This window comes from Moschus berezovskii, chromosome 9 (genome assembly GCF_049115385.1).
Source record: "Moschus berezovskii isolate FMDL1 chromosome 9, NW_MosBer_1.0, whole genome shotgun sequence".
In the NCBI taxonomy this organism is placed as follows: Eukaryota; Metazoa; Chordata; class Mammalia; order Artiodactyla; family Moschidae; genus Moschus; species Moschus berezovskii.
Window position 1 is genome coordinate 56656959 of NC_142468.1, and position 27649 is coordinate 56684607.

At 42.6% G+C, this 27649-nt stretch overlaps 1 protein-coding gene across 8 annotated transcripts in view; it reads left to right on the forward strand.

Moving 5' to 3' along the window:
* TLN2 (talin 2) overlaps positions 1–27649 on the forward strand; it is a 509872-nt gene that overhangs the window by 195723 nt on the left and 286500 nt on the right. For all 8 annotated transcript variants that reach the window (XM_055435636.2, XM_055435634.2, XM_055435641.2 and 5 more), the window contains one exon: positions 27430–27494. The gene's annotated coding sequence lies outside the window, so the exon portion shown is untranslated. The remainder of the gene's footprint in view (positions 1–27429; positions 27495–27649) is intronic.

Sequence of the window (27649 nt, forward strand, 5' to 3'; positions counted from 1 at the left end):
CTGTACCCTAAAGTCATGGACTCTTGGGGCAGGGACCTCTGGTCTGACCTTCTGGGTCTAGCGCCTCAGCTCCTTCCCAGAGGTGGGGAGATTGAGAAAGAATCCATCAGCAGGCATGGGTGGTCGCCATTGCCAGGATGTCAGAATTGCCATCTCAGGCGTTACTTCTGCCCAGACGTTCTTGAATTGGATAGCAGTTGGAATTCATGTGTGGCGTTGGTGCAGTCTTTAGTCCAAAATCTCTTGGCTTCTCATGTTGGCTGGTGAACTTGGTTGGTAGTAATTGTAGCCACAGTTTAATTTTTTAAAAATATTTATTTATGTATGTATGTATTTATGACTGTGTTGGGTCTTAGTTGCGGCGTGCAAGCGCTCTTCGAGGTGTGTCTCTAGTTGTGGTGCTTGGGCTTTGTTGCCCTGCAGCATGTGGGATTTTCCCCGACCAGGGATTGAACCTGCGTCCCTTTCATTGGAAGGTGGATTCTTAACCACTGGACCACCACGGAAGTTACCACAGTTTAATTTTTGTGCTAAAGGGGCATGAATGGCTGTGATAAATGAAGCTCTGTGGCCCATGAGAGAAAGCCTGATTGTGCAGTTCAGGTGCAGCTGAATTTTAGTTACCAGAAGTATCTCTTATATAAACAGGCCACTTATGCAAATGTAAATAATAAAAATCAAACAAGAAGAGACTCTTTGACTGGTCACCATGGAGGTCAGTGGTGGGTTGTATTTCTGGGTTTACAGTCAAGATATATATATAGTCTCAACTGGCTATAAAACTGCAGTTGATGGAGCAGTAATTAGGTGTGAGTTCTCCTTCTGTCTCCTTCAGATCAAAGTGCCGTTAAATTATTTGATAACTGTACTCCCTCTCCCTTCCCTCTCTGTGTAGTTTTCCTAATTTCACTGCCATTCTTTTTCTGCTTCTCAAAGGTCTCCTGTGCTGTTGAGAATGTTAACAGGATTGCCCTGTTGATGGGAACTTGTTTCCCAATGGTTTCAAAGGGGTTGCATCCAAAAGCTGAGGTGGTTTTTAGAGACGGCTCATCTGTTAACCATATTCTCTCTTCACCACCCATGAGAAAGGATGTAAGACTATTCCTTGGCTCTATTCCAAGTGTGTCAACAACCGATTGCTTTCCAGTTCACCAAGGGCAGAGTAATCTTGAGTAAACATGGCCGTTGGAAAAGAGCAAATATTGGTCTTGGCCGTTGTAGTCTCTCGAGTGTCTGGTCCCTCTCGTGTTAGTGGACAAAAGAAGAAGAGCTGAAGCAGAGGGCATGGCATCAAATATCGCATCTGGTTGAAGAATAGTGGTAGAAATATATAAATACAGAACTTGCAGAAGACAGTAGCATTCTCCTGCCCTCCCTCCCTCCCTCCCTCCTTCTCTGAACAAGTCTGAATCTTGCTTTCACTTTTCATTTTACTTGTTTCAGCCTGGTCTTCTTAACTTGAGCCCATCGACATTTAGGCCAGATAATTCTTTGTCATGTGGAGAGGTCCCATACATGGGAGCATGTTGAGAGTGTCCTTGGCCTCTACCCATCAAATGCTGGTAGTACCTCTCCCTAGTTACGTGTGGCAGCTAAAAGTGTCTCCAAACAATGCCAAATGTCCCGTTACCTGGGGAAGGGGGGACAAAATCGCCCGAGGCTGAGAAACACCAGCTTAAGCCAACCCTTTGCAAAGTGATAGCACAAAAGGAGGCTTTCCAGGTGACGCTAGTGGTTAAGAATCTGCTTGCCAGCGCAGAAGACACAAAAGATGCAAGTTCAACCCCTGGATAGGGTCCTGAATTTGATGATGGAAAGGATAAGGGTATGTGTGTGCTGGGTATGGAGAAGTGGTGGTTTAATTCCTCAACCTTGACTCCTGTTTCTTGCGAGTCCTCTTTCAGCCTAGTTGTGCTCAGTCTGGTCATGACGTGGGTCTCTCACAAGTGAGGCCAGTAGGTCGTTGATCAAATCGACGTTATCGGCTGTTAGCTTTTAGAGAAGGCTTATTCCCTGACTTGTTGCCATTCCTCTGGTGGCTTTAAGACGGGGATGCCAGTCACATCGAGGATGCCTGACACTTGGCACCTTTCCATTGCTTGATTCCTCACCTGGGCAGCAAAGCATGACAGGAGTCTATTGCCTATCACGCCTGTGAATCAGTCAAACTTACTTCATGTCATTGGAGGGGAAGGTGCCGAACTTGGATGTCAAGGGGACACATTGTTTGGGCAGATGTATTTCCTGGATTTTCTCAAGCATGACTGCCTGTATGTACAGCTGGCTGGTTGTGCTTCCTTAGAAAACTTACAGAAAAGACTGCATCCCTATGGAACTCTTGATCTGCCTCTAAAGCCAGAGGCAGTTTTATCATTTAAACATACTTTCAGAATTTTGAGTGTGTTGCAGTATTGTTATCAAAGTAACACAGTTAGGTTACAAACAATGTACTGTGCCTTCATGTAGTGCCTCTCGTTTATTTGTTTTTGTTGTTTAATTGGAAATTGGAAACATCTGCAGAAGCAGAAAGCACAGTAGGAGCTCCACTGTACCCATCCCCCCCTTCAGTGATTATTAACTTACAATCCGTTTTGTTTCATCAAGATCTCCTCCTTCTCCACTCACTTGATTAGTTTAAATCCTCTACATTGCATTTCATCTATATATATTTCAGTACGTAACTCTAAAAGAGTGAAGCTTTTTCTTTTCTTAAACATAATTATCATCTCTAAAAATAAATGAATCAGTGTGAAACCTAAAAGTGCCTTGGTACTAAATATCTGTTTCCTTTTGGTTGATATGTTTCCTCGGTCCCTTTTGCTCTGCTCTGGGCTCTTCTTCATCTAATCATGATATTCAAGGGCAGAACAGCTATTGGAAACCATCTTTCATTCTCTTTGTTTCCAGTGTATTGATACATGAAGGTGTTAGGCCTAGTGCCTGGCCCGGCAGAAACATAGTAGGTACCTGCTTGTCTTCAAATTCTGTGAGTTCTTCCTTTCAGGTTCTTTGGCTTATGGGGCACAGTCATTTTCTCAAAGAAGATACTCATCTGTGAGGAACCTTAAATTGCTTTGTAGCTTCTCCTCAGCACACATGTGCTCTTGGGTGGTCCTGTAAGCCTCCCCCTCCTCCCCTACACTTAAATGAAGCCTTTCAGTCTACTCACTGTCCCAAATTTTAAAAAAAATTTTTTATTTATTTATTGGGCTGTACTGTGTCTTTGTTGTTTTGCTTGGGCTTTCAAGCAAAAGTTGCAGCGAGCAGGGGCCACTCTCTGGTTGTGGTGTGAGGGCTTATTGCAGTAGCTTCTCTTGTTGCAGAGCATGGGCTCAGTAGTTGTGACAGATGGGCTTAGTTGCTCTGTGGCATGCAGGATCTTCCCAGACCTGGGATCGAACCTGTGTCCCCTGCATTAGCAGGCGGATTCTCAACTACAGGACCACCATGGAAGTCCTCTGCCAAACTTTTCTGTGCCAGAATGTGTGGTCGTAGCCAGAGATCTGGAAGTCCATGAGAGTGGAGTACCTAGTGACCGAGCAGTTTCTATGAGTGACAACACTGAGCCTGGAATGCTGCTTGCTGACACTTTGATTCCAGGCTCTTTCATAACCCCTGCCTTTCCTTAGTCACTGTTGCTCTGGCAGGACATTGCCAGGACCTCGGGGTCTGGAGGAGGGGTCGACTCCCTGCTACCACCTCCCAGTTGCCCTTCCTGCAAGTCCATCACCTCTTGCTACCACGCCCCTCCTTGCCCAGTGGCTGCTTCCCCACCATGCGCTGTCCCTGGGACTCAATGCCAGGCATCCCCCAGGAGCTGGGCCTTCCCACCTTCCCAGGCTCCTGGATGGTTGGCAGCTCCAGCCCCCACTGCCCTTTAACAACCCAGCTGATCCTTAACTGGCTCTCTGTCGAGGCCTTGCCTTCCAGTTTCCATAACCATACCCTAAGGCAGGTGTTGGTTTACCAGGAGTAGCAGCTCTTTGAGAATTTCCTTGCACCCTGGTGACACTATGAATCTCTGCTCTTTGACCTCACTGAAACCTCCCTATGGAAACTCCTCATTTCCTCCCACTCGATTTGAATCCCCTGCTCACACTTCCTCCTGGACCGAGGACCTGAGCTTGGACTCCCATGCCCTTGCCCTGGGCCTTGGAGAATATAGGCTTCCTCTGGGGACACCACCTGAGGCTGGTGCCTGCACACCCTGGGATCCACAGCCACTTCTCAGCTTCTTCCCACATGGTGTCCTTTTAGGGGCCTCTGGTCCGCACATACTCAGGTTCCTCCAGGAAGCACGCAGACGTCTCACCTTGCTTGAGTCCCCTTACTCCAGCTCCTCTTTGGCACCCACTTTTCATAGAGAACACCCCTCCTATTTCACATAGAGAACGGAGCTCCCTGAGGTGCCCCCTGACCCACTTCCCACCTCTCCCGACCGGTATCCAGTGTGAGGAAAGAGCTCTGGGGCAGAAGAAGCTTCCTCAGCCCCCTCCCCCCAAATTCCCTTTCTCCAGGAGTTCCCCTCCTCCTCTTGGCTGTGGCTTCTTTCCTTCAGTCTACAAATTCAAATCCCTGAGAGTTTTTAGCATCAGAACCCAGCATCCCCATAATCCTGAGGGATATGTGTTATTAACCCTTTTTACAGATGAGGACACTGAGGCTTAGAGGGGAAGTAACTGGCTGGGCATGAACAGCTGGTGACTACTGGCCATGGGGTGGGTGTGTGGATGCTGACTCCTTGCTCAGCCCTTGACCTTGGGCCACAGACCTGGGGAGGACTCAGCCTTCTTAGTAGCCTCTCTGTGGGATGACCCAGTGCTTAGGAAATGGAGTCTGAGATTGATTGTAATTGAAGTGACAGTCAGTGTGAGTCATTTGATGCTTAAGCTGCTTAACTCTATGCTCCTTGATATTTTGGGTACCATCTGTCTTGTCTCAATTGTGAATTCTTTAGAGGCTGCCTCTTCAGTTTTCTGCCCCTCAGAACCTTTTGTATGTGGTCGATGCTTACTAATGAGCTCCTTACTCACCTAAAAATTTTTGGCTTTTAATTTGAACCTAGAAGGCTTTTTGAAAACAGCATTACTTGATTTCTGTGCATGTTTAATGAACACTTGACATTTTTGTTTAGTTGAGTTGTAATCATTCCACATATGAACTTTAGTTTGTTTATACTTTAATAGTCAATCAGGACCCATCACTTGCATATCATATCACAAAGTGATTTATAATCCATGGCATTTTATTTTTTAAATACATAAATAGTTTTAAAATGCAAACTAAGCTTTAAAATGTATAAAGGTATAATTTATAAGCTATAAAATGTGACTTTCAAAAATTTAAATAACAGGCTGTGAACTGAAAAGGCTCAGAGTGAGAGACAAGAAAAAATACTGCAAATACATATAGTGACTTTTAGACTAACGAAAGCAATGATGCTACTTTAAATGCTTCCAGATAGAAGTAGCAGATCTTTTACAAAGAAAGAAGCTTGCCATCAGACTTTACTGTTTGCAGAAACACAGTTGAAAAATAAATTTTTAAATGCTAAAAGAACTTTAAACCTACAGTTTTCCTATCTAGCACAATATCATTTAAATCTTAAAGTGGAAAACAATACAAGGGCAAAATAAAAATAAGTTCAGGTATATGCCCTCAAAAATGTACTACCAAAAGCCAGCATTGAAAATATTTTTGCAGTAAGTATTCAAATAAAAAGAGAAATAATCCAGGAAATTGCAGGAGAGGTAGAAATTAGGGCTTATCAATACCTTAGTAAAGTGACTGTTGTTTTAAAACTAAGATAAAAAAACAGGAAAAAATATATAAAAAACTCAACATTGTGATAGGATAGGAGAATAATTGGGAAAATAGAAGGCCGACTGAGCACTGAAAAATTGATGCTTTTGAATTGTGGTGCTGGAGAAGACTCTTGAGAGTTCCTTGGACAACAAGGAGATCAAACCAGTCAATCTGAAAGGAAATCAACCCTGAATACTTACTGGAAGGACTGATGTTGAAGCTGAAGCTCCAATATTTTGACCACCCGATGCGAAGAGCCGACTCACTGCAAAAGATGCTGATGCTGGGAAAGATTGAAGGCAGAAGGAGAAGAAGGTGACAGAGGATGAGAACGTTGAATGGCATCACTGATTCAATGGACATGAACTTGGGCAACCTCCAGGAGATGGTGAGGGAGACCTGGCATGCTGCAGTCCACGGGATCACAAAGAGTTGGACTCTGCGCTTTCACTGATTGGGTTTGATTCCTGGTTGGGGAACTAAGATTCTGTAAGCTGCGTGGTATAGCAAAAAAAAAAAAGCAGCTATAATTGAAGAAAAATGGCACTGTATTGTAGAGGTAGAAATATTATAGTGTTGTTGCAGGAAGAAGGACCCCTTCTGGGGCCCGAAACTGGGCTCTTGTCTAACACTTGGAAATGAATTGTCCGAGGAGACACATGTGCTGACAAAGCATGAGATTTTATTGGGAAAGGGCACCCCGGTGGAGAGCAGTAGGGTAAGGGAACCCAGGAGAACAGCTCTGCCACGTGGCTCGCAGTCTTGGGTTTTATGGTGATGGGATTAGTTTCCAGGTTGTCTTTAGCCAATCATTCTGACTCACAGTCCTTCCTGGTGGTGCACGCTTTGTTCAGCCAAGATGGATGCCAGAGAGGAGGATTCTGGGAGGTGGTCGGACATGTGGTGTTGCCTTTTGATCTTTCCTGAACTCGTTCGGTTGGTGGTGCCTTGTTAGTTCCGTATTCCTTACCAGGACCTCCTGTGGTAAAACAACTCATACAAATGGTTACTATGGTGCCTGGCCAGGATGGGCGGTTTCAGTCAATGTGCTTCCCCTAACAGTGTTATAGACCCTAATCCTAGCTGTGTCTTGGACGTAGTCCTGCCTTACTCACCCTCTTGTAAGTGGTGGTTTTTCCTTCCTAAAAATGTAGTTTCTGCTTCCTTTCCCCTTTATTACCTTATGCCTCTCAAGTCCTACACATGAAGAAGGAGATGATCAGAAAATGAAGGGTTCTGGTGGGTTGGTTTAGATTAGTGTTTCTGAAAGGAACCATCAGTAATTTAATTTATAATTTGTTTTGGGCTGACCTACTTTTGTGTGTCAATAAAAAATACAATAAAGATGAAATATTTAAAACAGACATAAACTATAAGCACTTTTATTTTTATTACTTTCAACCAACATAAATACTTTGTCAAATTACTATAAAACTTTCCAAATGTTTACTCTGAATTTCTGTACTTGCCTTATTGCAGACCAGTCACAAACTAGTTGTGGGCAGACCACCCTGTGGATAGTGCTGGCTGGGCTAGACGGTGGAGGTTTTACTTCGTTCATCAATTTCCATGGAGTCCAATTTTTTTTGTTAAACTTTTTTGAAATTGCTCCAACTTATTCTGATCTCTGCTGATAACAAAGAAACACAGCTAGGAAAAGCTGTAAAGTCTACTGACCTTCAGAAGTCAGTAAAAAAAAGTCACTGTTCAACGCTATGTTTAATCAGATGTTCATTATTTCATCCATTGAAAACCAGTAGAAGGCAGGTAAGTGGCTTTCCTCCTTCTCATTTATGGAATATACTTAGCTCTCCTTTGTCTTATAGTAGAAATGTGAGTTTGAGTATTTTCTCAGCTGCATACAGTGAAATTCTAATACTCAAGGTCATAACAGCCAGAAGAAATGTTATATTCTGATTGCGAGATAAAAAATAGGGATTGGGAATTGCTTTTTAAATAGCACAGCCTTTAAATGTTTTGACTTGAAGTCTGATGGGGTCTATCTGGTGATTACGTGATATTTTATGCTCAAGGTAGCTATGATTGTCTTACTGGAACACTTAAATTAAATATTTAAATGTTAATGGGAATTGGCAGGAACCATTAGGGGAAGTATACAAAATAATTTGAAAGAGAAGTTTAAGTAAATTAATTCTAGCTTTAGGCTTGTATTCAAATAACACCAGTTATGGTGGGTTAACATGAAACCTATTTTTGCTGTTGTGAAAAGGAATTAGAATCTAGAGAAACACTGTACTAGAAATATTGTATATGTATGTAATTTAAAATTCTCTAGTAGCCACACTGAAAAAGGTGAAATTAATTCTAATGTTTTATTTCACCGAGTACATATGAAGTGTTAACATTTCAAAATGTAATATGGAATTTACTTGTTTATTTTCAAAAGCGTCTTTGCTATAGTTGATTTTTTTTTTAATGCTATCCATAAGTAACCCACGTTATTCTTTAATATTTATTTATTTATTTGGCTGTGCTGGATCCTAGTTATGACATGTGAGCTTTTATTTGTGGCATTCAGGATCTAGTTCCCTGACCAGGGATTTAAGTTGGGCCCCTTCCACTGGGAACACGGAGTCTTAGCCACTGGACCACCAGGGAAGTCCCAGTACAGAATGTATTAATGAGGTATTTTACATTCTGTTTTCAGTTCAGTTCAGTTCAGTCGCTCAGTCGTGACCGACTCTTTGCGACCGCATGAATCACAGCACGCCAGGCCTCCCTGTCCATCACCAACTCCCGGAGTTCACTCAAACTCATGTCCATCGAGTCAGTGATATTCTGTTTTACTAATTTCAAAATTGATAGACTTTATACACATTGCACGTCTTGATTTGGATTAGCCACCAGGGTTCATTAGCCACGAATGACTAGTAGTCATGTTACTGGGTCGTGTAGATTGAAAACCGAAGTCCACATTGAGGTAGGTAATTTGCGCAATTATCTGAGTAGTTTTATTTTTGAATTAGGATTTGGTCCAAAAGAATTTCAAGGGAATTCATAGTTACCTTAGAGGGGATAGTAGGGGAATCTGGGGAGTCACCCCTCCTCCCCAAAGGCATCTGGCTATTTCTGTCAGTGATTTTTAGCAGGTCATTTCTGTGGACTAGCTGCTTAGTCTCACCCAGGGGCAGGGAGGGAACTCAAGAATTGCTTTTGGTTATTCCATAAGGGCAGAGACCAGGGGAAAGAGTCAAGCAGGACACTGCTTTATAGTTTCTGTTTTTTATTTGAGAGATTTAATTAATATATAAGGAATGATTTTTTTTTTTTTTTTTAATGCAAGGGTGTTATGTAGGAAACTTTTTCCTAGAAGAGACTTTGCTATTTAAATACTATATACTTGCTAATTCTGTTTTTCGCAAAGAGTAGGTAGAGACTAGGTTACTCTGGGTAGTGAAGCTGGTGCTGGGAATGACAAAGAAACAGAAAAGAGGAAGTTCTAGCTGTGCCCAAGGTCAGAGCCCTCCTGTTCTGATTTCCTCCTTGGGAGCAGAGGCCTACAGGGAGGGGCCGTGTGACTGTCCTGCCTATAGTCACCCAGATAGCTCCTGTGCTGCCAGGAATCAGAACTCAGGCCTGCTGGGTCTGTCTGGAGTCATCTGTGTCTTGCATTATGCAACAGGGACAGAGAAGACGAGATGGCAATAACGTTATTGGATAAGCATAGCCTTTTTCTTTTTTCTAAGTGAACGTGGCTTTTTGTGCATTTTTCAGATTTAAAAATTGTAGTTTTAGAAAATAGTTATATTGAAGTGGGATAATAGCTGGTATCGCTTCAAAATAATCTCCAGTGAGGGAGATTTGCATAAGGAAATAGGAGAGAGTTTGGATGAAATGAGAGTGACTATGAGTTGATAATTGCTGGAGTTGAGTGAAAAGTACTTTTGTTGTTGTTATTCAGTTGCTAATTTGTGTCTGACTCTTTGCAACTCCATGAACTTCCCTGTCCTTCACGACCTTCCGGAGTTTGCTCAGGGATGCCATCCAACCACCTCATCCTCTGTCGCTCCCTTCTCTTCTTGTTTCAATCTTTTGCAGCATCAAGGTCTTTTCCATTGAGTTGGCTCTTAGCATCAGGTGACCAAAGTATTGGAGCTTCAGCATTAGTTCTTCCAATGAATATTCAGAATTCGTTTCCTTTAGGATTGAGGGTTTGGTCCGCTTGCTGTCCAAGGGACTCTCAAGCCTTCTCCAGCACTGCAGGTCAAAAGCGTCAGTTCTTCAGCAGGCGCTCAGCCTTTTCTTTGTATGGTCCAACTCTTACATTCATACAGGACTACTGATGATTGCCTTGGGATTCATTATTCTCTTTATTAGCTATTTGAAATTGTTAATAGAAAGCTTTAGGTATTTAAATGGTACATGAAGTTGTAAAAAAAAAAAAAGCTCTGAAATCCATTATCCAACAGTAACTGCCATTAGCTTGAAAATCATCTATTGAACATTCCTTTATGTGAAGATGCCTTGAAGAAATACAGGAAGGATATGAGTCTTGATATTACTCTTGCTGCTGCTGCTGCTGCTAAGTCACGTCAGTCGTGTCCGACTCTGTGCGACCCCATAGACGGGCAGCCCACCAGACTCCCCCATCCCTGGGACTCTCCAGGCAAGAAAGAACACTGGCGTGGGTTGCCATTTCCTTCTCCAATGCAGGAAAGTGAAAGTGAAGTCGCTCAGTCGTGTCCGACTCTTCGCGACCCCATGGACTGCAGCCCACCAGGCTCCTCCGTCCATGGGATTTTCCAGGCAAGAGTACTGGAGTGGGGTGCCATTGCCTTCTCTTAGAAACATTTTATTCCAGTTCCAGAGCCCAGAGATAACACTTTCAGAGAAAAAAGTCAGTGTTGGTTACAGGTGTTTTTTACCCCAGGCTTTATACCAAGGTCTGTCTAGTCAAGGCAATGGTTTTTCCCGTGGTCATGTATGGATGTGAGAGTTGGACTGTGAAGAAGGCTGATCGCCGAAGAATCGATGCTTTTGAACTGTGGTGTTGGAGAAGACTCTTGAGAGTCCCTTATACTGCAAGGAGATCCAACCAGTCCATTCTAAAGGAGATCAATCCTGGGTGTTCATTGGAAGGACTGATGCTAAAGCTGAAACTGCAATACTTTGGCCACCTCATGCGACGAGTTGACTCACTGGAAAAGACTCTGATGCTGGGAAGGGTTGGGGGCTGGAGGAGAAGGGGACGACAGAGAATGAGATGGCTGGATGGCATCACCGACTCTGTGGACATGAGTCTGAGTGTACTCCGGGAGTTGGTGATGGACAGGGAGGCCTGGCGTGCTGTGATTCATGGGGTCGCGGAGAGTCGGACACGACTGAGCGACTGATCTGATCTGATCTTATGCTTATGTGGCCCTTAGGTTGGCTTGTGAAGGAGGTTCTCCTTCTGCCTTTTATAGAGGAGTGGAGTGAGGCTCGGAGGACCCACATGCTCAGTGCACTCACATGGGTGTAAGGAACCAGGATGCCACTGGCTGTGGGTGACTGGGCACCAGGCTTTGTGTTGGGCACTTGGGCACCTTACCTGTTGGAATAGTTGGACACCTTTTCTATTGGAATTATAGAATCTTGTGGAACCAGAATTGGAAGGAATACAATATGATATAATGAATGGCCAAATTATGCAGAGAATCTACCAAGACCCGTGAAAACAGAGAGAACAGCAAGAGTAGGGAAAACCACATGGAAGGAAGGCTCCTGGGAAAAGGAGGAGCCTGGAATAACAGGTCAGGGAAAGAAGGAGGACACATATGGCTCAGGAGGATTAACATTCGAAATGTTGTAACAAGAAGAGGAAATTTCAGTGGCAAAAGAACTATTTCTTGTGGAGTATTTTGGTTTTGAATGAAATGTACCAGAATGAATATGTATAGGAGAACCATTGGCCAGTGGAACGAGGATCAGAGGGATTCAGTCTTTTGGAAAATGTATCAGGTGGCCATTCATGAAGACCAGATTGCACATAGTAAGAGATATAAGGGCAGCAAAATTACCTTTGAATGATGAGTTATGAGGGATACAATAGCTACTGATCAGTCAAGTGATGACATTATTTATTAAAAAAAAAAAAGTGTCCCTGATTTCACATTATGTATACCTGAGTACTGATTTGTTCTTGATTAGCCAAGCCATCCTCCCAAAAGGCCCCGTGTTCTTGTCTGTAATGCCTATTTTAAGTTGCCCAGAAGCTAATGAATTTCCACAATGCACCTTGATTCTTCCTGTTGCTTTTATGGTGCTCACAACACCTGGGCAGACAGGTTTTGAGGGCTGGAAGAATAAGTGTTTAAACAGTTCATAGGAGTTTCTCCTCTATGGGAAGGCCACCCCTTTCCCTAGCCCTGAGATATTCCATCGTTATTGATGTGTTTTTCATTGGCATGGAATTTTAGATAGTTTACCACTTGAAAAAGTAGTATTCTCTCTGTGTGTTCTTCAGTTGAATGATTTTGGTACAGAAGAAGAAGTTCTTGAGGAGCTAGTACGGAGGAGTAGCCCACAAGTTAAAGATTGAGGTGGCAGTGAGAATAGATGTGGGCGATGAGACTTTCTCAGGGTCACTTCTAGCCAGCTGGATCTCTGCATGGGACAGCCCACGTTGAGCCTCACTACTCTGTGTGCAACTGCTAGCCAGTTGGCCAGGGGAGCCCCGGTCCTCCATCACTGCTTCTGCAGGCCAAGCCCACTTTGGCTCACTCTGAACCTCTCCCCAGGCTCTGATAGGAGTTTCCCTGGCATCAGTGCCGGGGGAGGGGAGGGGCGTCCTTGACAAGACACCTTCTTCTTGCTCATTTTATTTATACTGTCATGGACTTTATTTTTCGAGTACTTGTTGGTTCATAGCAAAATTGGCCAAAAAGTGAGCACAGTTCCTACACACCCGCTCTCCACACACATACACAGCACCTCCCCCCCATTATCAGCGTTCCTCCCCAGAAAGTAGTTGGTTACAATTGATGAACCTCCACTGACAAATCATAACCACCCAAGGTTCATTCTTGGCATAAGGGTCCACTCTTGGTGTTGTATGTTCTATCAACTTTGACAAATGTATATTGAGTTGTATCCACCACAAGCTTAACATAGAATAGTTTCACTACCCTAAAAGTCCTCTGTACTCTGCCCATGCATCCCTTCTGAGCCCACAACCTCTGGGGACCGCTGATCTTTTCGCTATCTCCATAGTGTTGCCTTTTCTGTTGTTGAATGCCATTTGGTGGGAATCGTGCAGTATATAGCCTTTTTAGATTGGCTTTTCACTTATGATACACATTTAATGCAAAGAATATAATCAATCTGATTTCGGTGTTGACCATCTGGTGATGTCCATGTGTAAAGTCTTCTCTGGTGTTGTTGGAAGAGGGTGTTTGCTATGACCAGTGCGTTCTCTTGGCAAAACTCTATTAGCCTTTGCCCTGCTACATTCCGTACTCCAAAGCCAAATTTGCCTGTTACTCCAGGTGTCTCTTGACTTCCTACTTTTGCATTCCAGTCCCCTATAATGAAAAGGACATCTTTTTTCGGTGTTAGTTCTAAAAGGTCCTGTAGGTCTTCATAGAACCGTTCAACTTCAGCTTCTTCAGCGTTACTGGTTGAAACATAGGCTTGGATTACTATAATATTGAATGGTTTGCCTTGGAGACGAACAGAGATCATTCTGTTGTTTTTGAGATTGCATCCAAGTACTGCATTTCGGAATCTTTTGTTGACCATGATGGCTACTCCATTGTTTCTAAGGGATTCCTGCCCACAGCAGTAGATATAATGGTCATCTGAGTTAAATTCACCCATTCCAGTCCACTTTAGTTCCTAGAATGTCAGCGTTCACTCTTGCCATCTTCTCTTTGACCACTTCCAATTTGCCTTGATTCATGGACCTAACATTCCAGGTTCCTATGCAATATTGCTCTTTACCACATCAGACCTTGCTTCTATCACCAGCCACATCCACAGCTGGGTATTGTTTTTGTTTTGGCTCCATCCCTTCATTCTTTCTGGAGTTATTTCTCCACTGATCTCCAGTAGCATATTGGGCACCTACTGACCCGGGGAGTTTCTCTTTCGGTATCCTATCATTTTGCTTTTTCATACTGTTCATAGGGTTCTCAAGGCAAGAATACTGAAGTGGTTTGCCATTCCCTTCTCCAGTGGACCACATTCTGTCAGACCTCTCCACCATGACCCGCCCATCTTGGGTGACCCCACATGGCGTGGCTTAGTTTCATTGAGTTAGACAAGGCTGCGGTCCATGTGATCAGATTGGCTAGTTTTCTGTGATTATGGTTTCAGTGTGTCTGCCCTCTAATACCCTCTCGCAACACCTACTGTCTTACTTGGGTTTCTCTTACCTTGTACGTGATTATATTCTTTGCAGCCAAAGATGGAGAAGCTCTATACAGTCAGTAAAAATAAGACCAGGCACTGACTATGGCTCACATCATGAGCTCCTTATTGCCAAATTCAGACTTAAATTGAAGAAAGTAGGGAAAACCACTACACCATTAGGTATGACCTAAGTCAAATCCCTTATGATTATACAGTGGAAGTGAGAAATAGATTTAAGAATCTAGATCTGATAGACAGAGTGCTTGATGAAGTATGGACGGAGGTTAATGACACTGTACAGGAGACAGGGATCAAGACCATCCCCATGGAAAAGAAATGCAAAAAAGCAAAATGGCTGTCTGGGGAGGCCTTACAAATAGCTGTGAAAAGAAGAGAAGCGAAAAGCAAAGGAGAAAAGGAAAGACATAAGCATCTGAATGCAGAGTTCCAAAGAATAGCAAGGAGAGATAAGAAAGCCTTCCTCAGCGATCAATGCAAAGAAATAGAGGAAAACAACAGAATGGGAAAGACTAGAGATCTCTTCAGGAAAATTAGAGATACCAAGGGAACATTTCGTGCAAAGATAGGCTCGATAAAGGACAGAAATGGTATGGACCTAACAGAAGCAGAAGATATTAAGAAGAGGTGGCAAGAATACACAGAAGAACTGTACAAAAAAGATCTTCACGACCCAGATAATCACGATGGTGTGGTCACACACCTAGAGCCAGACGTCCTGGAATGTGAAGTCAAGTGGGCCTTAGGAAGCTTCACTACAAACAAAGCTAGTGGAGGTGATGGAATTCCAGTTGAGCTATTTCAAATCCTGAAAGATGATGCTGTGAAAGTGCTGCACACAATATGCCAGCAGATTTGGAAAACTCAGCAGTGGCCACAGGACTGGAAAAGGTCAGTTTTCATTCCAATCCCAAAGAAAGGCAGTGCCAAAGAATGCTCAAACTACTGCACAATTGCACTCATCTCACACGCTAGTAAAGTAATGCTCAATATTCTCCAAGCCAGGCTTCAGCAATACGTGAACTGTGAACTTCCAGATGTTCAAGTTGGTTTTAGAAAAGACAGAGGAATGAGAGATCAAATTGCCAACATCCGCTGGATCATAGAAAAAGCAAGAGAGTTCCACAGAAACATCTATTTCTACTTTATTGACTATGCCAAAGCTTTTGACTGTGTGGATCACAATAAACTGTGGAAAATTATGAAAGAGATGGAAATACCAGACCACCTGACTTGCCTTTTGAGAAACCTATATACAGTTCAGGAAGCAACAGTTACAACTGGACATGGAACAACAGACTGGTTCCAAATAGGAAAAGGAGTATGTCAAGGCTGTATATTGTCACCCTGCTTATTTAACTTATATGCAGAGTACATCATGAGAAACCCTGGGCTGGAAGAAGCACAAGCTGGAATCAAGATTGCTGGGGGAAATATCAATAACCTCAGATCTGCAGATGACACCACCCTTATAGCAGAAAGTGAAGAGGAACTAAAAAGCCTCTTGATGAAAGTGAAAGAGAGAGAAAAAGTTGGCTTGAAGCTCAACATTCAGAAAACTAAGATCATGGCATCTGGTCCCATCACTTCATGGGAAATAGATGGAGAAACAGTGGAAACAGTGTCAGACTTTATTTTTTGGGGCTCCAAAATCACTGCAAATGGTGACTGCAGCCAAGAAATTAAAAAGAACTCAAAGGCCTCTTGATGAAAGTGAAAGAGGAGAGTGAAAAGGTTGGCTTGAAGCTCAACATTCAGAAAACAAAGATCATGGCATCTGGTCCCATCACTTCATGGGAAATAGATGGAAAAACAGTGGAAACAGTGTCAGACTTAATTTTTTTGGGCTCCAAAATCACTGCAGATGCTGATTGCAGCCATGAAATTAAAAGACGCTTGCTCCTTGGAAGTAAAGTTATGACCAACCTTGATAGTATATTAAAAAGCAGAGACATTACTTTGCCAACCAAGGTCCGTCTAGTCAAGGCAATGGTTTTTCCCGTGGTCATGTATGGATGTGAGAGTTGGACTGTGAAGAAAGCTGATCGCCGAAGAATCGATGCTTTTGAACTGTGGTGTTGGAGAAGACTCTTGAGAGTCCCTTATACTGCAAGGAGATCCAACCAGTCCATTTTAAAGGAGATCAATCCTGGATGTTCAATTGGAGGGATTGATGCTAAAGCTGAAACTGCAATATTTTGGCCACCTCATGGGACGAGTTGACTCACTGGAAAAGACTCTGATGCTGGGAAAGGTTGGGGGCAGGAGGAGAAGGGGACGACGGAGAATGAGATGGCTGGATGGCATCACTGACTCTGTGGACATGAGTTTGGGTGAACTCTGGGAGTTGGTGATGGACAGGGAGGCCTGGCGTGCTGTGATTCATGGGGTCGCAGAGAGTCAGACACGACTGAGTGACTGAACTGAACTGAACTGAACTCCTTGGAAGGAAAGTTATGACCAACCTAGATAGCATATTTAAAAGCAGAGATATTACTTGGCCAACAAAGGTCCATCTAGTCAAAGGCTATGGTTTTTCCAGTGGTCATGTATGGATGTGAGAGTTGGACTGTGAAGAAAGCTGAGCACCGAAGAATTGATGCTTTTGAACTGTGGTTTTGGAGAAGACTCTTGAGAGTCCCTTGGACTGCATGGAGGTCCAACCAGTCCATCCTAAAGGATTTCAGTCCTGGGTGTTCATTGGAAGGACTGATGCTGAAGCTGAAACTGCAATACTTTGGCCACCTCATGCGACGAGTTGACTCATTGGAAAAGACCCTGATGCTGGGAGGGATTGGGGGCAGGAGGGGAAGGGGACGACAGAGGATGAAATGGCTGGATGGCATCACCGACTCAATGCACATGAGTTTGGGTGAACCCCGGGAGTTGGTGATGGACAGGGAGGCCTGGCGTGCTGCGATTCATGGGGTCGTAAAGAGTCGGACACGACTGAGCGAGTGAACTGAACTGAACTGATATATTTAATATTTCTCAGTGTCCTTTCATGACTTGAGAGCTCACTTCTTTTTAGTGTTGGACAGTATTCCACTGTACAGGTGAACCTTTTTGTTCACTTTGGTGTAGTCTCTCACCTTGCCTTCCTAAAAGAAATGCTCTGCTGGTTGATCACTAACACATGCCTCTCCACGTGCATCAGGTTGCACTGTGGGTCCCTGTGTGACTCTGTGCTCTCCCACAGGATGAAAGCTGGAGTGAGCCAACAGACGTTCTTTAGGAGTTAGGATTGGGAATAGCTTAAAGGGGGACATCTTATACCATCCTGTAACCGTTAAATCTCAAAGCCTTTCTTTGCTTTGAGATGGGGGAAAAGGTATAGTTATGAAAAGGTGTAGTTCTCTTATTGACAGCAGGCCAAACAGGAGAGACGCTTACTCAAAGACACTTAGGTTTGTGGCAGGAGAGCGAGTCATCAACCAAAACCCCTGGGACTAAAAAAGGAAAGCGGGGCGGCAGGAGTGGAGGTTTGTTAACTGGAACCTTGACCTTGAAGAAGCAGGAAGGAGGTTCATGGAATGAGGCAGCCCTTCTCTTCAGTGTGTGTGTGCATGTACACATTTACACACACCCCTGACCCCATCCTGACCCTGCTGTTGTAGTACTCCAGTCTCTTAAGGTTTCCTACCCTCATCCCTGTGTCTCAAAGTTATTAATCATACTACACATGTTCATTCATTCCTCAGATACCTCCTGAGCACATAGTGGCTGTTAGGAACAGTGCTGTGTGCTGAGGCGGGAGCTCTAGGAGGAGCCATAGCTCCTGTCCTCTGGCAGCTCACTGTCTTGTGTGGACTACAGACACTTAAGCAGATTATTTCAACATGATGTGGTAAATGTAGAAACACAGATGTGGTCCACAACGTCTCCCTGAAGTAGGTGGAACTTGGTGGGGTGCTGGGTGGATAGGGGTGTGCAGAGGCCATATTAGGCGTGGACGATGGGAGGTCAGAGGGCACCGCGGGGAAGCAGTACAGAGAATGCAGTGTTCCAAGTGGAGTGTGGGCTCACTGGTGCTGAGGCACTGACTGCCAGGTCGGATCAGGCAGGGGGTTGCAGAAAGGGGACCCGGAGATTCGTGAAGTTGGGAAGCTGAGGATAGACTCAAATGAGTTTCTCAGATGATTTACTCTGGGCTGGAGAAGGGCTGGCATGCTGGTGGCACAGGGCCCGGCTGCTGCAAGAGATGGGACTTCAATCCAGCAATCCCACTCTTGGGCATATACCCATAGAAAACCAGAATTCCAAGAGATACATGCACTCCAGTGTTCACTGTAGCACTGTTTACAATAGCCAGGACATGGAAGCAACCTGAACGTCCATCAGCAGAGGAATGGATAAAGATGTGCTGCATATATACAATGGAATATCGCTCAGCCATAAAAGGGATGAAATTGTACCATTTGCAGAGACATGAATGGACCTAGAGACCGTCGTACAGAGTGAAATGGGTCAGAAAGAGAAAAATAGGTATCGTATGTTAATGCATTTATGTGGAATCTAGAAAAAATGGTATAGATAATCTTATTTGCAAAGCAGAATAGAGACACATGTAGAGAACGAGTGTATGGATAACAAGGTGGCAATGGGAGGGTGGAATGAATTAGATTAGGATATGCTTATATATATACCATTGATACTATGCATGAAACATAATTATTGAGAACCTTCTGCATATAGCACTGGGAACTCTATTCAATGCTCTGTGGTGACCTAAATGAGAAGGAAATTCAAAAAAGAGAGGATATATCTAAACATATAGTTGATTCACCTTGCTGTACAGTAGAAATGAATGGAACATTGTAAAGCAATGATATTCTAATAACATTAATTTTAAAAAAGTAAAGAAAAAAGGGACTATAGCCTAACCAAAAGTTGAAAACTGCCAAATAGAAACACACTGGCATTAATAGTTTTGTCAGAGGAATGGGCGTGGGAAAGATCTAGTCAATTTTTTGAATGACCAAGGAAGAACTAAAACAATTTTTTCCTGCTCATCCCCTTAAGAAAAAATACTTGTGAAAAAATTTTAATGCATTATCCTATTTTGTTGCAGTGAATTGAGTTTAGCAAACATTTTTTAAATTTATTCTTTTGAATGTGTTGCAAAGGTTATTTTATACATTAAGTTCAGAGTATTGAAATTCTTTCTAATCCAAAAGTCAAAGGAAAAATATCCTTTATTTTAGAGGGGTGGTTTTGTGGGAGGGAATTACAAAGGATGGGAGATATTAGTAGGAATGAAACAGGCAAAGCAAACTACTTTTGAGAAAAAAGAAATACGAAATTGTTTTAGAGTAAGCATTTCAAAATCAATTTAAAGCTGTAGAGCATATATTTTGGCCAGTTCATAAAATGAGTTGATACACTTATATAAGTTTGTTTATTCTGTACTTTATTCATATAGCAGATAAGGAAATGGCCACCCACTCCAGTATTCTTGCTTGGAGAATTTCATGGATGGTGGAGCCTGGCAGGCTACAGTCCATGGGATCGCAAAGAGTCTGACACTACTGAGTGACTAACACTTATTCATAATAGTCAAATATTTGTGGAACATCCTTGTCCCTGCTATATTCTAGGGCTGGAGGAATAGCTGTACACCAAGAAGAGTCCCTGCTATTGTGAAAGCTTACATTCTACCTCATGTTACTATTTTAGTTTTACTTATGCCATGAAATTAAAAGACGCTTACTCTTGGAAGGAAAGTTATGACCAACCTAGATGGTATATTAAAAAGCAAAGACATTACTTTGCCAACAAAGGTCCGTCTAGGCAAGGCTATGGTTTTTCTAATGGTCATGTATGCATGTGAGAGTTGGACTGTGAAGAAAGCTGATCGCCAAAGAATGGATGCTTTTGAACTGTGGTGCAGGAGAAGACTCTTGAGAGTTCCTTGGACTGCAAGGAGATCCAACCAGTCCATTCTAAAGGAGATCAATCCTGGGTGTTCATTGGAAGGACTGATGCTAATACTCTAATACTTTGGCCACCTCATGCGACGAGTTGACTCACTGGAAAAGACTCTGATGCTGGGAGGGGTTGGGGGCGGGCGGAGAAGGGGACGACAGAGAATGAGATGGTTGGATGGCATCAGCGACTCGATGGGCATGAGTTTGAGTGAACTCCGGGAGTTGGTGATGGACAGGGAGGCCTGGCGTGCTGTGATTCATGGGGTTGCAAAGAGTCGGACACGACTGAGCGACTGAACTGAACTGATATATAGATGAGAGATGGAGAACAGTGTGTATTATAGAGCAACAGAGAATCAGGGCATTTCTCAAGTTGTCCAGCTGTGAAAAGCATCTAAAGACTGAAGGAGGTAAAGCAGTGTAATTAGAGCACTTCTCTAACCCTCCTAGTAAACAGAAGTTTCACAGTACTTTACATTAATATTGTTTGCACTGTGACCTGATCTTTAGGGGCATGGTGCCTGGTGATGTCATTGCGTGTATAGTGAGGCAGAGTGAGCCTTCAATAGTCATTTGCATAAAAGAACTAATTATAACATTATTTTCCAAACTGTTGACCTGGGCACGTGTACCAAGACATCGACCACGAAAGGTAAAGGAATCTGTGTACAGATAAGGTTGGGGCCTCTTATTTATATCCACATTAGCACATTGAACTATCCAAAATGTTCTGCATTAAAGGAACTCCTTGATTTTAACCAGCATTTCACACATGTATATTGAGAATCTTTTTTCACTCGTAACACCTCTTACTTCCTGGTTTGCTGGAAGAGGCATCCAGAGGGATTTTTGGAGCCTTTTTTTTCTGCTTGCAGAGATCAAGGTCACGTATCATTCCTTACTTCTGAGGGCCATGAGCATTGGTACTTGGAGCTTGGCTTCACTAAGTCTCCTTTGATCCCAGGACCCAGTCTCTAGCTGGAAAGTCAGCCAAGGAAAGCCATGAAAAGAGAATTGTCATTTCCCTTGGAGTCAGATACCTTCTGACACAGTAGAGCTGGATTCTAATTATTATACTGTGCTTTCAAAGAAAATGTTCTCAAGGTTTCAGAAGAGAAAAAAATAATCCTTGGCAAGGGGTAGAATTGGAGGAAGTTGGAAGAATTTTGTTTTCACAATTTGTCCTCTTTTCTCTCTTTGGCTCTTCCTGTCTTTATTTTATGGCTACTGAAACATTACACTTGGTCTCTTTCTTCTTGGATTTTCCTTTTGAGCAATTAGTAATAAATGTGGCTAATGTTAGTGGTAACTTCAAGCTAAGAGTAGTATATTCTGCTCATGTTTGGCTAAAATCTAGTGGCTCTCCTGCCCCTTTGCTTGATCTTGCCTTATAAAAGCCCTTTTGTAACTGAGCACCAAAAACACTTGGGATGTTGCCCATACAGGCCTATCTTCTTATTTTCATGCTCGTGTAGATGGTACCAGGGTAAAGTTTGAGTGTCATGTTGCCCTGTTTTCCATCTTTGATTGGAATATTAGGACAGATGTGTTCTTGGCTCCTTTGGGTCTGACCACATAGTATGATTTCAGCCATATACATTGTGCAGGCTCTTAATGGCTTAAAACATCTTTCAACTTGGCCCTGCATTCCTGTGGGGATTTTGCCAAGTGAGATGTGGAAAACAAAGAGTCCATAAGACTCTCATGGTGAAAAAGTGCCTTATGTAGTCCTAGATTACTCAATAAGAGTTTTGCTTCTTTACTGCTGTTCAGATGAATCATTTAAAAACGTACCTTTTACTGGACGCTTACTGGGCTCCATGCACTGTGTTAGGATCTTCACCCATCCATTTTTATTTTATTTCTGCATCTGAAGTATCTAAGTATTCCTCTCTTTTCTCTGGTAATGAGTGACATGGGACTTGGAGAGTTATATCTAAATTTCCACAAGGAAGTAGGAAGTGGTCCAAGATGTGCAAAAAACAAAACAAAACAGTTAGGTCCTTCTGTTGGTGACAAGCATTTTGGCCAGCAGCTTTTCTGCCTTTTGATCACATCTATAAACACTTCTCAAAATACTCCAGAAAAAGTAGAACATGGGAGCTGCCAAGAGGTTTATCATATGATCCAGAGAAGGCTACTTAACGGAGAAGGCAATGGCAAGCCACTCCAGTATTCTTGACTAGAAAATCCCGTGGATGGAGGAGCCTGGTAGGCTGCAGTCTGTGGGGTCGCTAGGGGTTGGACACTACTGAGCGACTTTACTTTCACTTTTCCCTTTCACACATTGGAGAAGGAAATGGCAACCCACTCCAGTGTTCTTGCCTGGAGAATCCCAGGGACGGGGGAGCCTGGTGGGCTTCCGTCTATGGGGTCACACAGAGTCGGACACGACTGAAGTGACTCAGCAGCAGCAGCAGCAGCAGCAGGCTACTTAAAGGCAGCGTTCCTTCAAATAACAGGCTAGTATATTAAAAAGCAGAGACATTACTTTGCCAACAAAGGTCCGTCTAGTCAAGGCTATGGTTTTTCCCGTGGTCATGTATGGATGTGAGAGTTGGACTGTGAAGAAGGCTGATCGCCGAAGAATTGATGCTTTTGAGCTGTGGTTTTGGAGAAGACTCTTGAGAGTCCCTTATACTGCAAGGAGATCCAACCAGTCCATTCTAAAGGAGATCAGTCCTGGGTGTTCATTGGAAGGACTGATGCTAAAGCTGAAACTGCAATACTTTGGCCACCTCATGCAACGAGTTGACTCACTGGAAAAGACTCTGATGCTGGGAAGGATTGGGGGTAGGAGGAGACGGGGACAACAGAGAATGAGATGGTTGGATGGCATCAGCGACTCGATGGACATGAGTTTGAGTGAACTCCGGGAGTTGGTGATGGACAGGGAGGCCTGGCATGCTGTGATTCATGGGGTCGCAAAGAGTCAGACACGAATGAGCGACTGAACTGAACTGAACTGATACCTTTAGAATAAATTTCTATTTAATTGGAAGGGTCTTATTCATATTTAAAATAAATATTTTGAATAGGTAAGTGTCCTATGTAGAGACATATTCTGTCCTAGGGTTCTCTAGGGACCTTGCTCTGATCAGGCAATGAGTTTCTGCCTGTGGGCAGTGACCATAGCACTGACCATTGAGCTGGAGGTCAAGCAAGGTCATGTTTGATTCTTGAACTTACCTCATTGTTTTGGATGTATTATTGCCTTTAATCCTCACAACAGCCCTTTGCCTGGGCATGATTACAGGGGAAGAAACTGAGGTACACCAAGGTCAAATGACTGATCGTTGTGTTCATTCAGCTGCTCAGTCGTGTCCGCCTCTGTGGCCCCATGGAACTGCATCATGCCAGGCTTCCCTGTCCTTCATTACTTCCTGGAGTTTGCTCATGTTCACAAATGCATGTTCATTTAGTCAGTGATGCCATCCAACCATCCATCTTCTGTTGGCCTCTTCTCCTCCTACCTTCAGTCTTTCCCAGCATCAGGGTCTTTTCCAGTGAGTTGGCTCTTTGCATCAGGTGGCCGAAGTATTGAATTTCAGCTTCAGTATAAGTCCTTCCAATGAATATTCATGGTTGATTTCCTTTAGGATTGACTGGTTTAATCTCCTTCCTGTCAAAGGGACTCTCAAGAGTCTTCTCCAGTGCCATTGTTCGAAAGCATCAATTCTTCAGTGCTCAGCCTTCTTTATGGTCCAACTCTCACATCCCTGTATGACTACTGGAAAAACTATAGCTTTGATTATACAGACGTTTGTTGGCAAAGTGATGTCTCTGCTTTTTAATAGGTCTAATAAATGACAGAATCAGGATCAGTCACTGTAAATCACTGTGCTATTGCTCTTCCCCTAAATGCCATGTTCTGTTTCAAATCCTAATGCATCTCAGCCTCAAATATGGACTTACCTGGCTCCCCCATCTATCTACTTAGAAAGGTGCCCCTGACCTGCAGGGGGAGTGCAGTCAGAACAGAGGCCAGCAGTGGGCCACTGCTGTGGCCTGTGGGTTTGTCTGAGTGATGCCCTGGAGGCACAGATGTTTAGTTAAACCTTTGATGGCTTGTCTTTAAAATTTGATAGTCCTTTTTCTACTTTCTAGAGAAATTTTTTTTGGGATAGGACCCTTTGGGAGATTGAGGGGGATTAATTAAATTTGTATTTGACATCCAATACACCTCTGAAGGGATTGGTATATTTGTTGCTTTTTAGCCTGGTTTGTAATGATAGTCTTAGGAGGATTCTTGTATTATATGGAACTTCTGAACCTTTAAAGATAGGGCAATGAGAAGAGTAAATTTGTCTGCTGGAGATAAATTGAACATAATGGGCCCATTATGGGAATACATTTCTGTATTTTATAGTCTAAATAGAAAGAAAAAAAAAGCTTTTCATATGTAAATATAACCCAATAAAAATAAATCTGCAAAGTGGTTAAAACATGATAATGGAGACTATTTTAACCGTAGAAATAGCCCACCTGGACAAATATGTCCTCTTTGTTTTTATTCTTTTTCAAATAGTCTTTTCATGGGTTCTCATGTTAGTCAGGAAAGAGCCCCTCTATCTCTTTAAATATTGAATAGTATTTTTGCCTTTGTTATACCACCTTTGAGCTGCCTGCTTCAGTTCCTTTGGCTGTAGGTCATAAACAATACATGGCATTGTAGACAACAAATCTTCATTCATGTGATTACAAGATTTACTGTTCTGTTTTCAAATGGAATGGATGATTGAGAAGGTGGAAAATCAAAAGCAGCACTGTATTACATGGGGTTCCTTTGGTCACAGATAACAAACTCAAGCTAGCTTAAGTAAAAAAAAAGAGAGAGAGAGATTTATAATAAGGATAGAGGTGTGTCTTAGGAACTTAAGGCAAGGATGAAGTGGCCCTCAGGAATGAGCAGGAACGAGAGAGAAGGAAGGGACCTCTCTCAGCGGTGTTCACAGCAAGCACATGTGTGACACCAGCGTTACAAGGAGGAGAGAGAGGGTGACGGAGGGAAAGTAGCAGTCTATGAGTGTATTACTTCACACTCGAGCGTGACATTAAAAAACAGCTCCGCTGTGTTCTTTGGGAAAAAAAAAATTCATGCTCATTATATGAAATTCAAACAGTTATAAGGAAAGCAGGAATGCTTTAAAATTCAGATAGTCAGGCAATCATTACTGTTTTAATAAACGTCCTTATAGCATGTGTAAGGACTTCTAGAAACACTGGCATGCACATGCAGAAATGTAATCATAATTTGCATGGTCATTTACCTGTTTTATTTTTAAATTTTTATTTATTTATTTATGGCTGCACTGAGTCTTCGTTGCTGTGCATGGGCTTTCTCTATTTGCGGCGAGCAGAGGCTGCTCTTCATTGCCATGCATAGGTCTCAGTGGCTTTTCTTGTTGTGGAGCATGGGCTCTAGGTACACAGGCTCAGTTGTCCCGCAGCGTGTGGGATCTTCCCCAGACCAGGGATCGAACACATGTTCCCTGCATTGGCAGGCGGATTCTTATCAACTGTGCCAGCAGGGAAGTCTTGCCTGTTTTATTTACTCAGAAGTGTATCATGGCTCTTTTCATACCAATAAATATCATCAGTAAATACATGTTTACTTGACATCTCCTATTTGTAAGGCTTTAGGATACTTACTCCCTCAGCCTTCAGTGATTGTAAACATGTTATGTGTATCCATCTTTCTGCTTTCACAATAATCTATTTTGAGTAGATTCTTAGAGAAACATTGCTATCAAAAGGTGTGCCATTTTACATGCTGATACAGTTGCCAAAGTGGCTATATCATGAGCTGTGGCCATAACAACAGCTCCTGTCAGTCTTGGACATCATCACCAACCTGACAGGTAAAAAGAGCTTGGTTTTCTGAAGTTGTGTTTTCCCATTGTTAGTATAATTGAGTATCTTTTCATGCATTTGTTATTGTTCACTATTCTGTTTCTTCTCATGGGAAGTTTATTAATTGGCTTCATCCATTTTGAGCTGGGGTATTAATTTCTTTATTGACTTTTTAAAAATTTTTTTTTGATACGGATCATTTTTAAAGACTTTATTGAATTTGTTACAGTACTGCTTCTGTTTTTATGTTTTGATTTTTTAGCCTTGAGGCATGGGGGATCTTGGCTCCCTGACTAGGGATTGAACCCACACCCTGTGTATTGGAAGGTGAAATCTTAACCACTGGACTGCCAGGGAAGTCCCTCCTTTAGCTCTTATATGACTGTTTTATTTAGTTTCTTATTTTACCCAAAGTATCTAAGTTTGTTTGTTTTTTTGTCTTTATTTTTTACTTGTTTTTGCTTTTCCTGTATTTGAGATTAAAAAAAAAATTGTTGCCAGCCAAATGCCTCAGTCCTTGAGTTTTACATTTTGATGTCATGTTTAAAAAGGGCCTTTCTACCTTAATATTATAAAACTATTCATCTGTATATTTTTCTAGTACTCATTTGATTCTATTTTGAATTTATTCTCTTTAAATAGAGAGAGAGAAAGAGCACGCGCTAGATTTTTCTCTCCTCCCATACAGCCAGCCAACATCTTTTATTAACTAGTCTCACATACCTACCCAGACTAGATTACATGCACTTGGTCTATTTCATATGAAACTTGGTTCTGTGGCTGCATGTCTATTGCTTGATTGTTTCATATATGTGTTCTCACTCAGGCCATTGTTTAACTATTAACAGCATTAATTGTTTAATGTTTAATGCTGGTCCATTTTGTTGGCCATAATCTATGATCGATTATGATTCTTCTGTCTTTCAAATTGGGTTTGCATGGATAAGGTGCTCACTGCTCAGATATCAGTGCCTCAGAGAACTGGGAGTGAGATAGGAACAGTGGAAGCAAGACGGGACTGCTTCACAGACAGGTTTCAGGAACTACGGAGGAAAAAAGTGAATAAGACAAGAGCTCATGGATGCTGATTTTAAAAACAATCAATGCAGTGCCTGTGATTTTTGTTTTAAATATAGGTGGGAGCAGGAAGGATAATGTATATATTTGATCTTTGTTTAAATCTAAAGCCATTAAACATTCCCATCACAGGGAAGAAAATAATGTGTTTTGCTTCTTTGCCAACTGGAATGTAATGTCGGTCTCTGAAATAAGTGCCTTGGGATCTCAATTCCCTGTTGGTCAAGAAAATTCCCAGCCCATGTGTTGCAGCGGAAATTCATTGTTTCCTGAGTTATTTCCTTTCGCGCTTAGTGTGGGGGAAATGACCAAATGTATAGATTGAGATTTGTTTTTTTTTTTTTAAACTGATGTCTATAACATTAGTTGATTCTGATGGTTTTCATAACTGTTTTAGGTATTGCTGCTGAAGGATTCTCAGATGCTTCAGGGAAATCGACTTCACATAAACTGAGAATTTAGGTGAGTCTGTTAAAAAATATATTTTATTTTCAATGGGTCACCTTCCTGCACTGATAAAATTTTACAGAGCATTAAAACATTGTCACTTCATACTGTCTTGTTTGATTTTGTTTTACCACGGTTCTGTGAGATAGGAGTGTAGCTGCCTGGTCTTA